Source organism: Gracilinanus agilis, chromosome 2 (genome assembly GCF_016433145.1).
Source record: "Gracilinanus agilis isolate LMUSP501 chromosome 2, AgileGrace, whole genome shotgun sequence".
NCBI lineage: Eukaryota > Metazoa > Chordata > Mammalia > Didelphimorphia > Didelphidae > Gracilinanus > Gracilinanus agilis.
In genome coordinates this window covers 402,423,249-402,438,318 of record NC_058131.1, presented here as the reverse complement: position 1 = coordinate 402,438,318, position 15,070 = coordinate 402,423,249, and the positions used below count along the sequence as shown (strand labels likewise).

At 41.9% G+C, this 15,070-nt stretch overlaps 1 protein-coding gene across 1 annotated transcript in view; it reads right to left on the bottom strand.

The window, feature by feature from the left end:
- The window catches only part of HARS1 (histidyl-tRNA synthetase 1), a 45,400-nt gene that overhangs the window by 21,926 nt on the left and 8,404 nt on the right, over positions 1-15,070 (bottom strand). The window lies entirely within an intron of this gene.

The window sequence follows — 15,070 nt, the reverse complement described above, 5'->3', positions numbered from 1 at the left end:
AAGGAAGGAAGGAAGGAAGGAAGGAAGGAGAGAAAGAAAAAGCAAAACATCAAAGAGAGGGAGAAAAAGGAACAAAGAAGCTAACAGACCAGTTTGACTGGAACAGAAACTATAAGACAAGCAGTAATATGAAGCAAGACTGAAAAGATAGGTGGGAAACAAGTGATGTGCAGATTTGGAAATGGCAGCCTGAAGATTCTGTATCTCATCCTAGAAGCAGTAAGGAGTGACTAAGGGCTCTTTGGAACAGAGGAAAAAGATCTTTGTTTTAAGAACATCAATTTGGCAGCTCTGTGGAAGATGAATTAGAGAGGAAAGAGACTAGAGACATGGAGACCAATTAGGAGGTCATCCCAGTAGTCCAGGCAAGAAATAATAGTAAGGTCCTGAACTAGGGTAGAGGCTGTATTTTTTGCTTAGTCATTTTTCAGCCATGTCAGACACTTCATGACCCCATTTGGGATTTTTTGGCAAAGACACTGGAGTGGCCTGCCATTTCCTTCTCCCACTCACTTGACTTGCCCAGGGTCACACAGCTAGGAAATGTTTGAGACCAGATTTGAACTCAGGTCTTCCCGGGCTTGGCTCTCTAGCCGCTGTGCCACTTCATTGGCCAGAGATTGTATAGCTAGCATTTATATACTTCTGTAACATATTTTACAAATATCCCTTATTTGACCCTCTCAGCTACCTTGGAGACAGGTGCCATTATTATCCCCATTTTATAAACGAAGGAATTGAGGCAAACAGAGGCTAAGTGATTTGCCCGGGTTCAGAAGACTAACAAGTTTCTGGAGCTAGGATTTGAACTCAGGTCTTCCTGGTTCCAGGTCCAGTGCTCTGTCTACTGCTCTACCTAGCTGGCTGTATGAGTGGAGTGGAGATAATTCCTCCCTTATTTTCCTTTCCTTCAAGGCCCATACTCAGTTAATTGCTGAATCTTGTTAATCCTTGCTCCTCAACATCTCACAGATTTATTATCACCATTTTACAGATGAGGAAATCAAGACCGAGAACAGTTAAACAGCAGCCTGCCCACGCTCACACAGCCAATAAGTGACAGAACTGGGACACCTGCCTTCCCATTTACTCATTCGTTCATTCGACAAATATATTAATTAGATGCCTGATAGGTGCAATGCACATTGTTTTTTTCATTGCCTAATCATTCAGTGGGGCAACTAGGTGGCACAGTGGATAGAGTGCCAGTTCTGGAGTCAGGAAGACCTGAGTTCAAACTCAGTCTCAGATGCTTACTAGTTATGCAACCCTGGGCAAGTCATTTAACCCTGTTTGCCTCAGTTTCCTCATCTGTAAAATGAGCTGGAGGAGGAATTAGCAAACCACTCCAGTATCTTTGCCGAAAAGATCCCAAATCCCAAATAGGGTTACAAAGAGTCACATAGAACCGAACAACAATTGATCAATTAATCAATAAACATTTTTAAGCACCTACTATGTGGCAGGCACAGTGCTAAATCCTGGGGATACAGAAAGAGGCAAAAGACATTCTCTGCTCTCAAGGAACTCACAATCTATTGGGGGAGACAACATGCAAACAAATCTATACAAAGCAAGCTACATACAGGGTATATAGGGAATAATTAACAGAGGGAAGGCTAAGGACTTAAGAAGAGTTGGGGAGAGACTTCCAGTAGAAGTGAGGATTTTAGGGGGCAGCTGGGTAGCTCAATGGATTGAGAGCCAGACCTAGAGACAGGAGGTCCTAGGTTCAAATCTGACCTCAGACACTTCCCAGCTGTGTGACCCTGGGCAAGTCACTTAACCCCATTGCCCAGCCCTTACCACTCTTCTGCCTTGGAGCCAATATACAGTATGGATTCTAAGACAGAAGGTAGGGTTTGTTTGTTTTTTCAGAATAATTAATTAAAGATACATCTTTTAAAAAGAAGTGAGGATTTTAGCTGGGCCTTAAAGGAAGTCAGGGAGATCAGTAGTCAGAACTGAGAAGGGAAAGCATTCTGGACTTGGGGGACAGCCAAATAAAATACCTGGAGCAGAGAGATGAGACATCTTGTTCATGGAACATCGAGGACACTGAGGGATGCTCGATCACAGAATACCTGTGAGATGCAAGAAATCTAGAAAGAGAGGAACTAGGCTAGGAAGGGCATTGAATGCCAAACTGAGTATTTCAGAATTGCTCTTGGAGGCAATAGGAAGCCACTGGAGTTCGTGAGTGGGAGTAGAGAGGGTTGACACAATCAGACGTGCGTTTTAGGAAAATCATTTAATGGTCAAATGGACGATGGATTGGCATGGGGAGAGACCTGAGGCAGGCAGAGCCATCTAGTCCACATTTTAAACATTCAGCATCCGCTAGCTCTTACTAGAGCAAATTCTATAAATAATAATAATAATTCACATTTCTATAAAGCTTTACAAATTTTTTAAAATATGATAGTCATGTTCAGCTTACAAATCGAGTACAGAATTTGTGGTGTGTCCCCCCTGGAGAAAGTCTGTAAATTACCCCAGACCTCCAAGTCATAACCCGTGTCCTTGGGTCCCAAGGTCCTCTAGGCTCGCACAGCTAATCAGCCCCTGTCACCTACGATGAAATATGGGCAATGTCTTCAAGAACTTGGTGTTACACATAAAATATCTATCAGATTGCTTATCATCTCAGCGAGTGAGGAGGGGAAGGAGAGTAGGAAAGAGGGAAAGAATTTTAAAATTTCTTTTTATAAGGAATTGAGGGAAAATAAAATATTATTTAAAAAAACTTGGTGTAAGATCCTTTTGACAAATGGTTATGGTTCATAGTTCTGCCTCATTGGTTTGTTGTTATTTTTTTCTAACTTTTATCTTCCATCTTAGAATCAATACTGTGTACTGGTTCTAAGGCTGAAGAGTGGAAAGGACTAGGGAATAAAGGTTAAGTGACTTGCCCAAGGTCATACATCTAAGACATGTCTAAGGCCAAGTTTGAACACAGAACCTCTTGTCTCTGGGCCTTGTTCTCAATTCAGTGAGCCACCTAGCTGCCTCCCCACCCCCTTTAAAAAAAAACAACTCTTACCTTCCATCTTAAAATCAATTATGTGTATTGGTTCCAAGGCAGAAGAGTGGAAAGGGCTAGGCAATGGGAGTTAAGTGACTTGCCCAGGGTCACACAGCTAGGAAGAGTCTGAAGCCAAATTTGAGCCCAGGACCTCTCATCTCTACGTTTGGCTCTGAATCCTGCCTTGGTGATTTTTATTGCAAATTGGACAGACTTTTCTCCAACACTATTCATCATCAATAGGGGCAAGCTGGAGCCAGCTGAGGTTCAAAATAACAATTGTTCAATTTCCAATGTGTACGTTTATACCTTAGAAATTAGCAAATGCCACTAATTGGGGCTTCATTTATGGGTGGATTGTCTAGACTTAATAAAATGGTGGAAAGGCAGCTTGGTGTCTCAATGGATAGAGAGCCAGGCCTAGAGATGGGAGGTCCTGGATTCAAATCTGCCCTCAGATCATTCCTCGCTGTGTGACCTTGGGCAAGTCATTTATCCCCCATTGCCTAATCCTTACTGCTCTTCTGCCTTGGAATGAATTCTTTGTATTAATTCTAAGACAGAAGGTAAGGGTTAAAAAAGAATGATAGAGAAACTATTAATAATGCAGATCAAACCTAAGAATGTTTGTAGCATACTTTTTTTTTTTCTAGAAAGCCAGTTATTCAACTTTTCCAAGCACACTGCTGAGCAGGTGACTATTTTCAGGGTCAGTCTCGATAGCCTATCTGTCTAACCAGTATGAATTGAATGATCATAAGAAAATTGATTTCGAACTGACTTTAGAGGTTTGACAATCCAACCCACTTATTTCAAAGATGAGACTTAAAGGAGGGAAAGATTGTTAAGTGATTTCTTGAGAGCAATTTGTACAGGAGAAAGATGGGGGAAAGAAGGCCTGAAGTGGACAGGGGAAAGCAGTCATGGAGAGATGAGGGCACAGTGGAAGAGGGAAGAGACTTTGCAATTCTACCTTGGTCCACCCCTGCACAAAACAGCCTCTCAGTATTCATCACCATCAAGGAGAAAACTCTTCCAGCCTGGGAAGTCCAGCCCAATGGACCTCTTTTTTATCAAACCTAAGGCTACTACCCTATCATGCACCACTTTACTTGAGCCTGTTGTCATGCATAAGGGCCTATTAGATTGTGAGTTCCTCAAGGGTCAGAACTGTCTTTTATCTTCCTTTGTATCCCCAGCAGCTCAGCACAGTGCCTGAACATGGCAAGGGGAATCAGAAAAACTCATCTTCATGAGCTCAAATCCAACCTCAGACACTAGCTATGTGACCCTGAGCAAGTCACCTAACCCTATTAGCCTCAGTTACTTCATCTTTCAAATAAATGGCAAACTCCAGTGTCTTTGCCAAGAAAACATCTTAAGTTCAAATTCAATCTCAAATGCTTACTAGCTTTATGACCTTGGGCAAATTACTCAACCTTGTTTGCCTCAGTTTCTTCATCTGTAAAATGGGTGGGAGAGGGAAAGGGCATGCACTCTAGGATCTTTGCTAAGAAAACCCCAAGTGGAGCCACAAAGAGCTGGACACTACCAAAAAATGACTGAAAAAAAATTGGCATATAGTAGGCACTTAAGAAATGTTTACTGGGTATCAAATGATAACATTTATATAATCCAGTAGAATTGCTTGTTGGTTCTGGGAGTGGGGAGGGAAAGAAAATGAATCATGGAAACATGGAAAAATAATTTAAAAAAGAAAAATTTAAAAAGAAATAAAAAGAAATGTTTATTGACTGAGTGAATGGCCCTCATGACCTATTTTAAACCAGACTAAAAAGCCACAACCACCACCCTCCCATACTATTCCTCAGCTTTAAAAAGAAAATGCTGAATGATTTCAAGTGATCAGTGTCAAAAACAAAACAGATAAACACCAGATGCCAAATTAATAAGAATAAAAGCATGTAGGTGAAAATTAAAAAGGCATCAACATTCAGAGGGCTTTATACTGACTAAATTAAACTTTGAGGAAATGAGTTCAAATGCAATGTGGGATGGGCACATGCAGCTCTCAGGTAGGGATTACAGACATATAAAATATGCATGCTGAAAATAGCCAAGATGAGCTTTTGTAAATTTTTAGATAGAAGGCAGCTTTTTGTGAGTGTTTTTTTAAAGCCTTACCTTCTGTCTTAGAATCGTAGATTGATACTAAGGCAGAAGAGCAGTAAGGGCTAGACCAGTGATGGTGAGCTTATGGCACATGTGCCAAAAAGGGCACTCGGAGCCCTCTCTGTGGTCATGCCTGCAGTTGCCTGTCAGAGTTAATTACTAGAAAGCCAAAGGGACTCGGGGTGGACTTATTCCCCTCCCCCTCTCCAATATACCTCAGGGCATTCCTCACTTCAGCACCACCCCTGCCCAGTAGCCAATAGAAGTACTTCCTCCTTCCCCTGTCTAGGGCAAGGGAGAAGCTGGGAGAGTGAGGCAAAGGAGGGGAGAGGGGCCCAGAATTCCATCTCTAAAAGGTTTGCCATCACTGGGCTAGGCAATGGGGATTAAGTGACTTGCCCAGAGTCACATAGCTGGGAATTATCTGAGGCCAAATTTGAACCAAGAACCTCCTATCTCTAGACTTGGCTCTCAACACACCGAGCCACCCAGCTGCCCCCCTACTAAACTCTTCAAACCTTTTAATCCAACAATACCACTGTTATGTCTCTACCCCCAAGAGATTAGAGAAAGAAGGAATAGACTCATATGTACAAAAATATTTAGAACAAGCACTTTCTGTTATCAGTCAATAAACATTTATTAAACTGTACCAGATTTGAGCCTAGGAACTCTTGTCTCTAAGCTTGGCTCTCAATCCACTGAGTCACCTAGCTGACCCCTGAGCTCTATTTTCTGAAGCAACACAAGTGTTTGGGCTAGCATAGAATACAGGCTGGGTCTTATATGCCAGAATATCAGAGCTGGAAGGAATCTTAGAGAACATCTAATCCATCCTTCTCATTTTAGGACTTTGCTGACTCTGGAAGAGAGAGTGAGGCTGATGACTTTGGGCAACTCTACCTTGCTTAAATCCAATTCATACAGAAGTCATGATGCCATTGGTCCTCTTGGAAAAAGGAGTAACAAGAGCAGAGGAAGAAATGGGCTCATAGAAGAGAAGAGATTAACTAAGATGAGATGAACATTTATTATGCACCAATTGTTTGCTAGGTACTGTGCTAGTGATACAAAATACAAAAGGAGATCAGTCTCAACTTTCAAGAAGCTCACATTCTAACAGAGGAAACACTATGTAACTAGCATACAGTAGAAAGTGGTATCAATACATTCACAAAGTGAGGCAGGGCAGTGAACTTATCCTGAAGATTCCCTATACGAGAAAGACTCAAGAACCTGATTCAAGGAGGATTGTGAGAACATAAAATGGAGAGACAGTAAGGGATATATTTTACTAACCACTTGGGTAAGAGAAGCCTTTTTGATTGGCTATTTAACCAGAAATGGTTATTATTTTTCAGTCATTTCAGTTATACCCAACTCTTCATGATCTTATTTGGAGTTTTCTTGACAAAGACATTGGAGTGGTTTGCCATTTCCTTCTCCAGCTCATTTTATGGGTGAGAAAACTGAGTCAAACAGGGTGAAGTGACTTGTCCAGAGTCATACAGCTGGTAAGTGTCTGATTTGAACTCATAAAGAGATCTTACTGATTCCAAGCCCCGTGCTCTATCCACTGCCACCTAACTGCCCTCATCAGAATTGAATTGGAATCTGCCTTTTAAAAGGTGCTAACAATGGAGAGATTTTGACTTCTCTTTAGCTATGGGCTTAGTGGATCTGTTCACTGTCCGCAGCCAGTGAGAGGCAGTACTTTAAAAGACAAGGCTTGGATCCTTCCATCAAGCAAATGTTGACCTATTTTTCTTTGCCTGCCTCAGTGCTTAAGTGAAGGGTCTGGGAAATACGATCTTGTAACTTATTAAAAAAAATCATGAGGGCATCCAAGTTTCCCAGCATTCAAAAGTCCAGATTTTCTAGCCAGTTCAGCATGGATGCCCTGAGAAGCAAGAAATCACCTTTGGGACCCAACCCAGAAGTACCTGAGATAAGGTCATCCAGCAGCAAATATGAACTTGGAAGAACTGATACTATGTGAAACCTGTGCTCAGTCGGATCCCGCTCTCCCTAGAAACCAAACTGAAAGGAAGGAAGGAAGGAAGGAAGGAAGGAAGGAAGGAAGGAAGGAAGNGGAAGGAAGGAAGGAAGGAAGGAAGGAAGGAAGGAAGGAAGGAAGGAAGGAAGGAAGAGAAAGAGAGAGAAATAAATAAACAAATAAATAAATGAGTGAGTAAACAAAGAAATAAATGAATGAATGAATAGATAGATAGATACATAAGTAAATAGATGGGTGAATGAATAACCTTTGAGCTACTGGGGAAGAAATATTTATGCTTTAGTTAATGCTGAATTTATAAAGTAAATATCCCTTTGTAAAAGCTAACTGATGTCAAGTTGCTAAATGAAACTAGAGTGCTAGTTACTGGCACCTAACAGTGCCAGAGGGAGAGTAGTTAGGTGGCATAGTGGATAGAGGGTTGGACCTGGACTCAAGAACACCTGAATTCAAATCTAGCCTCAGAAATTTGTTAGCTCGGTGATCCTGGACAGGTCACTCCACCTTCTTTGCCTCAGGTTCGTCAGCTAGAAAATGAGCTAGGAAAGGCTATGGCAAGCACTCCAGTATCTTTGCCAAGAAAATCCCAAATGGGATTATAAAGAGTCAGACAGGACTGAAACAACTGAACAACGACAATAAAAGGTCCCCAGCCAGTGAGAGCTTAAGCTAATAGTAGTGGCAAAAGGGGACTCCCAAATCCCTCAGGATACCTAAAAGGTAGATATAGCCTGCCTAGTTCTGAGAGAATGGGCCAGAACATACCTACTAGATAAGAAAATGCAAAATGTGTATTAAGTAACACAAGGTAATTTCAAGATGGAGGTACTGGGGGCTGGGGGCTGGGAACCAAGAAAGGCTGTGATGGTGAACCTATGGCATGTGTGCACCCAAAATGGCACACAGATAATTCTCTTTGGGCACACAAGCCATTGCCTGCTGGAGCTGCTTCATTCCTCCTCTCCATCATGCCTCCCTACCCTTCTGCCCAGTACCCCAATGGAAGTGTTTACTCCCTCCTCTGAGTAGAGTACCCAGATCATTTCCCTCCTTTTCCCCCTCTCCTGTCTAGGGTAAGGAGGGGAACTTGGTCTGGTGGTGGAAGGCAGAGCATGATACACAGTCTGGGGGAGAGAATGGCACACAGGGTCTAAAAGGTTCTAAAAGGTTCTCCATCACTGAAGAAAGGCATCAATAGGAGATAGCCCTTCAGCTAGGCTCTGGAAGAAGGTAGAGCTTAAGAGGTGGAAGGGAGGAAGGAGTGAATTTCAGGCTTGCAGGCAAGGCAGAAAGTCTGTTCAAAGGCACAAAGACAGGAGATGGACGGTCATGGATGGGGAACAGTTAAATGGGCTGGTTTGGCTGGAATATAGTAGAGTGCATGAAGTTGAAGAATGTGTAATAAGGCTGAAAATGTCAGCAAGAGGCAGATTGTGAAGGACTCTAAATGCCAAAGAGAGGAGATTGTATTTTATCCTAGAGGCTTAGGAGGCTTTGGGGCAAGGGAGTGACATAGTCAGATCTATGCTTCAGGGATAGCTTGTTGGCAGCCAGATGGAAGATGGATTGGAGAGGGGATAGACTTGAGCCAGGGAGACCAATTAGAAGGTTGTCTCAATAGTCCTGGCAAGAGGTGATGAAAGACTAAACCAGAGGGATGATTGTGTGAATATAGAGAAGGGGACAGAAGTAAGAGATCTTAACGAGACTTAGCAACTGATTGGATCTGAAAGGTAAAAGAAAATGAAGAATCGAGGATGGTCCCAAGGTTATGTGGAAGGATAATGGTGCCCTTGATAGAAACAAGGAAATGTGTGTGCATGTGTGTGTGTGTATTAAGCCCTTATTTTCTGTCCTAGTGACAACTCTAGGCAAAGTGGGTTAAGTGACTTGCTCAGGGTCATATTGCCAAGAAGTATCTGACTCCAGATTCGAACCCAGGTCCTCTCAACTCCTAGCTGCCCCTAAGTGATATTTTTTAAAACCCTTACCTTCTGTCTTAGACAGAAAAATGGCAAGGGCTAGGCAATCAAAGCTAAGTGACTTGCCCAGGGTCACACAGTTAGGAAGTGTCTGAGGTCACATTTGAATTCAGGTTCTCCTGACTCCAGGCCTCACATTTTATCTACTGTGCTAGCTAATTACCCTTATATTTAAATTTTTTTATTTTGTATTTTTTAAATGCTGTTGTTGTTGTTTAGTCATTCCAGTAAAGTCCAACTCTTCGTGACCCCATTTGGGGTTTTCTTGGCAGAGATACCAGAGTGGTTTGCCATTTCCTTCTCTAGCCCATTTTATAGGTGAGAAAATGGAGGCAAAAAGGGTAAAGTTGGGGGCAGCTGGGTAGCTCTGTGGATTGAGAGCCAGGCCTAGAGATGGGAGGTCCTAGGTTCAAACCTGGCCTCAGACACTTCCCAGCTGTGTGACCCTGGGCAAGTCACTTGACCCCCATTGCCTACCCTTACCACTCTTCTGCCTTGGAACCAATACACTGTATTGACTTCAAGACGGAAGGTAAGGGTTTAAAAAAAAAAGGGGGGGGTAAAGTAACTTGCCCAGGGTCAAGCAGCTAGTAAGTATCTGAGGCCAGATTTGAATTCATGAAGAGGAGTCTTCCTATTTCCAAACTGGATGCTCTATCCACTGAGCCACCTAACTGTCCCTTAATATAGAGAAGTTTATTTTTTTAATTTTTGTATCTTTTTAAATTAACAGGCATTTATTTTTTCTCTCTCCTAACTTCCCCTGTTCCCAACGGAAGAAAATAAAAGCACCCTACCCAGCATATCCACAGCCTTCGCCTCCCATCACCCCATAGCTATGGCAAGAGCCTTCTAGAGGGCAGGCTTTGCCCTCCAGGTCAGTGACTCATGAGTCAGAGCCCCCATCTCACCCTTTTCACTCTAAATGAGACACAATGAATAGCTCAGGATGAGCAGACATGGATGGACTGCAATCTGCATGGCAAATCTCACCACCTTCATCTTTTGCCCCAAACTCTCCCCTCTTCTCGACTTCCCTAGTTCTGTGAAGGGAGCCATGATCCTTCCTGTTACTTCGATTCACAACCTTGATCTCACCTGATTCTTCCCTCACCCTCACCCCACATAGCCAAGTAGATCTCAACTATGGTCACTTCTACCACCATGACATCCCTCACATCAGCCCGATTCTCTCCACGCCCACTGCCACCATTTTGGGCAGATCCTCAGTATCTCTGGCCACTACTCCTGAACCACAGCCTCCTCCTTGTCTCCCACTGCAGTCCATCTACTGCATAAGTGCCAAAGTGATTTTCCTAACTTCCTTACTCAATAAATTAGGGTGGTTCCCTAGATTAGATCTGGGATCAAGTATAAAGTCTTCTGTTTGGCATTTAAAGTCCGTCACCAGCTGGCCCCAACCTACCTGGTGAGCACACTATAATACCTGTCCTGCACACTAGAAGGTAGCCACCATCTGGTCCTCACACCCATGTTTCTAACACAGCTAAAATATCCAAACATGAATATGAAGTCAAAGTAGGCCACCATCCATTAAACAGAACTATATGAAGGAAAAAGAATAGATTTCTATTGAAAACTCTGCTGCCTTGAAATGAGCAACAATTCATTTGAATCTTGGCATAATCCTCAACACTTTACTTCTCTCTCATCCCATGGATCCAATCAGTTTTCAAATCCTGCCGTCTCTACCTTCACAAAATCTCTTGTGGCTACATCCTCTCTATTCACATAATTACCATCTTAGTTCAGGCTCTTATCACCTCTTATCAGAATTATTGCAATAGCTTCCTAGTTGCTCTACTCTCCTTGCTTCCTTTCTTCCTGCCTTCCTTTCTTCCCTTCCTCTGTCTCTCTCCCTTCCTGCCTCTCTCTAGCTCTCTTTCTCTTTCTCTCTCTTCCTTTCTTTCTTTCCTTTTTCCTTCCTTCCTTCCTTTCTTTCTTCTTTTCTTTCTTCTTTCCTTTCTTTCTTTCTTCCTTCCTTTCTTCCTCTCATTCTTCCTTCCTTTCTCTCTTGCTTCCTCTCATTCTTCCTTCCTTTCTTTCTTCCTTCATTCCTTCCTTCCTTTCTCTCTCCCTTCCTTCCTTCTCTTCATTTCTTCCTTCCTTCCTTTCTCTCTTTCTTCCTCTCATTCTTCCTTCTTTCCTTTCTTTCTCCTGACCTTCTGTCTTAGAATCAAAACTGAGTAATCAGCTCCAGGGCAGAAGGATGGTAAAAGCTAGGCAATTAGGGTAAATTATTTGCTCAAGGTCACACACTAGAAAGAGTCTGAGGTCACATTTGAACCCAGGACCTCTGATCTCCAGTCAAATAAGTCTCTTTCTATAATGTTTCTGCCAAATACAAAACACAGATCTGATCATGTAACTAACTCCCATACTCAGTCAACTCTAGCAACACCCTATTTCCTGTTTTCCGCTTTGCTTTTAAATCTCTTTACCTGGCTCCAAATTATCTTTCTTTTATTATTATTTTTTTAAACCCTTACCTTCCATCTTGGAGTCAATACAGTGTATTGGCTCCAAGGCAAAAGAGTGGTAAGGGTAGGCAATGGGGGTCAAGTGACTTGCCCAGGGTCACACAGCTGGGAAGTGTCTGAAGCCAGATTTGAACCTAGGACCTCCCATCTCTAGGCCAAATTATCTTTCAAGCCACATTAAATATTATTTTCCCTCCTATTAGAATGTAAGCTTCTTAGGAGTAGGAATTATTTTTAATCTTTCATTAAATCCTTAGCAATTAACACAGGACCTGGCACATAATAGGTAGTCAATAAATGCTAGTTGACAGACTCCCTCACACTGGAATTCAGCCAAACTGGCCTTCTCTCTGTTCTTCACACATGACAATCCCATCTCCTGCCTCCAGACTTTTGCAATGACTGTATCCTACTATTCCTGGGATATACTCTTTTCTCCCTTGTCTCTGCTTCATAGAATTCCTCTCTTCCTTCAACATTAAGTTCAAATATGAAATTCTACTACCTGGAGTTTTTTTCTGATCCTCCCAACTGCTACTGCACTGCCTCCAAACCTAGTTCGTATTTAATTATTTTATATTTATTTGTGTTGGAGGCATTCAAGGACTAGCACCTCTGATGTGAGGGTCAGTGTTCTGGGCACTATGGTGTCCCCCTAGCTGCCCAGGGTGGACTAATAGCTCTGGAGGGAAGACTTGCAGAGTAGCCCTTTTCAGGGCTACTCATCCACCTTTTACCCAACTATCACCTGTGGCTCCAAAAAGCTATAGCATGCGTGGTGGCCACACCCTGGTAAACCACCTTGGCAGATGAGCTAACCCAGGTTGAGAGGATCTGATGGGCCTCAAACCTATCAGTGAGTTTGAGAGGCGTCTACCCCAAGCATGTAAAGACTTCCCACGGTGGAGTGGGGAGATAAGAGCAATTTGTTCCAACTGCTATTAAGGTGGCATAAGTAGGTGCTTTGGAGCTCTTAGCGAGCTTGGCCAGACATAGAAGATGCCAAGGTCATCCACTGCCTCCTGGGCCATCACCAGTCGTCCTGACTTTTGTCTTGCCACTGGACGTTGATGACTTTGGAAGAGAGAATGAGGTTGATGACTTCCATTCTACCTCACTTAAATCTAAATCATGCCAAAATCAAGATGTCTCCCTGTGGTGAGGACATCTGAGGACAAAGATCCTCTCTGAAAACAAAGGACAAGGGGGCAGCTAGCGTGGCTTGGTGTATTGAGAGCCAAATCCAGAAACAGGAGATCTTGGGTTCAAATCCAGCCTCATATATTTCCTAGTTGTGTGACCCTGGGTAAGTCACTTAATCTTGATTGCCCAGCTTTTACACTTTTCTACCTTGAAACCAATATGTGGTATTGATTCTAAGACAATAGGTAAGGATTTTTTTAAGACAAAGAAGAATATTTATTTGTGTTTATTCTCCTTATAGTTACTCTAAATGCTGAATATATATATATATATATATATATATATATTTACTATTTTCCCTTTTAGATTGTCAGCTCCTTAACAGTAAGGATTGTTTCATTCGTTGCATTTATAGACAATTAATAAATACTTGTTGGTGGTTATTTTGTATTACATATGGTAAATACTTACAGAGAAATGTGACTCCTGATGAACCGATTTTTATTGTGTATTATTTTGGCTATTATTGTTTGTTTTGTATGGGGGGGGGGTGTCCCTATTTGGCCACGCTGAGAGTAGAGCAGCCACTAATGACCCAATCCCACCACTAATTAGTCTCAGAAGCTTTGACTTACTCCATTTACTACTTCAACCAGTTTGCTCCTCCTTGGGGAGATTGTTGACCTCTGCTCCCTTCCTCCTCACAGGGGCTGGCGGATTGCTTGAACCCAGGAATTCTGAACTGCAGAAGGAATCAAGCCCATGGGGTATTGGCATTAAATCCACCAGCCTCCCATAGTAGTAGAAACTTTTGGAAATGGACTAAACGCAGACATCTTGGTGTTAGTGTCTGAGAACTCAAGCTAATGTGATCCATTAGCCTTCTATAACAGTAGGGACCATCGCTGTGGGTCACCATTCCTGGCTATTATGTTTCTTTTAATGAAACTAAATTACATTAAAATTTTATTAAATCCTGGCTATTGTGAATCTTTTAATTTAAAAAAAGTATCTTTAAAAAAAGAAATTCGTTTACTTGGATAGCCACACGGATCAAATTAACTGCATAATTAATTACTAGCAATCATTATTGTTATACCCACTAGATATAACAATCACACCCGCTAGACCTACTGATTACATCAATAGTTTTTTAATTAAGAATATTCTGTCACGTTCTTCTCTAATGTACATTTTAAAATACCATTGATAGATAAAATTTAAGAATATTTTAGTGTTTGCTTCATCCCCATCTCTTTAATATCTGTTTTCTGTATGTGTTTTGTGCTCTACGTGATACATTAGTATAAATAGAAATTTACAAGGAAATAAATATTCAAATATTAGAGGCGTTTGCTCAGTTTTTCTTTTCCTGCTGGAAATCGGTGATAAAATAATTTTTGGAGACCAGTGATCTAAAGAGGCCATATGTTACAGTAGTTGTGGAACTAGAAATTCATGATGGGTTTTACTAGATAAAAGCAAAAGGTCCACGTTTGAGCCCCAAATCTTCACCTTTCTGACCTCTCTAAACGCCCTTACACAAATTACCGCCCCCCCCAGGACTGTGGGGAAAATGCTAAGAAAACTTTAAAAGTGTTATTAGTAATGTAGGCTGTTTCCACTTTGGGGCATATATCCCAGGGAAATCATTACTGAGAAGAGAAAACCCATAAAAATCAAAATGATTTATAGGATCAGCTAGCTGGCACAGTGGATGACTGCCAGACCTAGAGTTAGACTGACCTAGGTTCAAGTATGACCTTCCAAGCTGTGTGACCCTGGACAAGTCACTTTAGCCCAACTGCTTCTTCTCTCTTAGAGTTGATAATAAGACCAAAGATAAGAAGTTTTAAAAATGAATTTATAAGTAGCATTTCTTTTTTGAAATTAACAAAGAACTGGAAGCAAAGATTATCAATAGCTAAGCGGATTATGTTATATGAACATAACACTGCTGGAAGAAACAATGACTATCAAGAATACAGAAGGGGCAGCTGGGTGGCTCAGTGGATTGAGAGCTAAACCTAGAAACGGGAAGTCCTAGGTTCAAGTCTGGGCTCAGACACTTCCTAGCTATGTGACCCTGAGCAAGTCACTTAACCCCTATTGCCTAGCCCTTACCACTCTTCTGCCTTAGAAGCAATACACAGTGTTGATTCTAAGATGGAAGGTAAGGGCTTTACAAAGAAAAGAAGAAGAAAGAAGAAGAAGAAGAAGAAGAAGAAGAAGAAGAAGAAGAAGAAGAAGAAGAAGAAGGAGGAGGAGG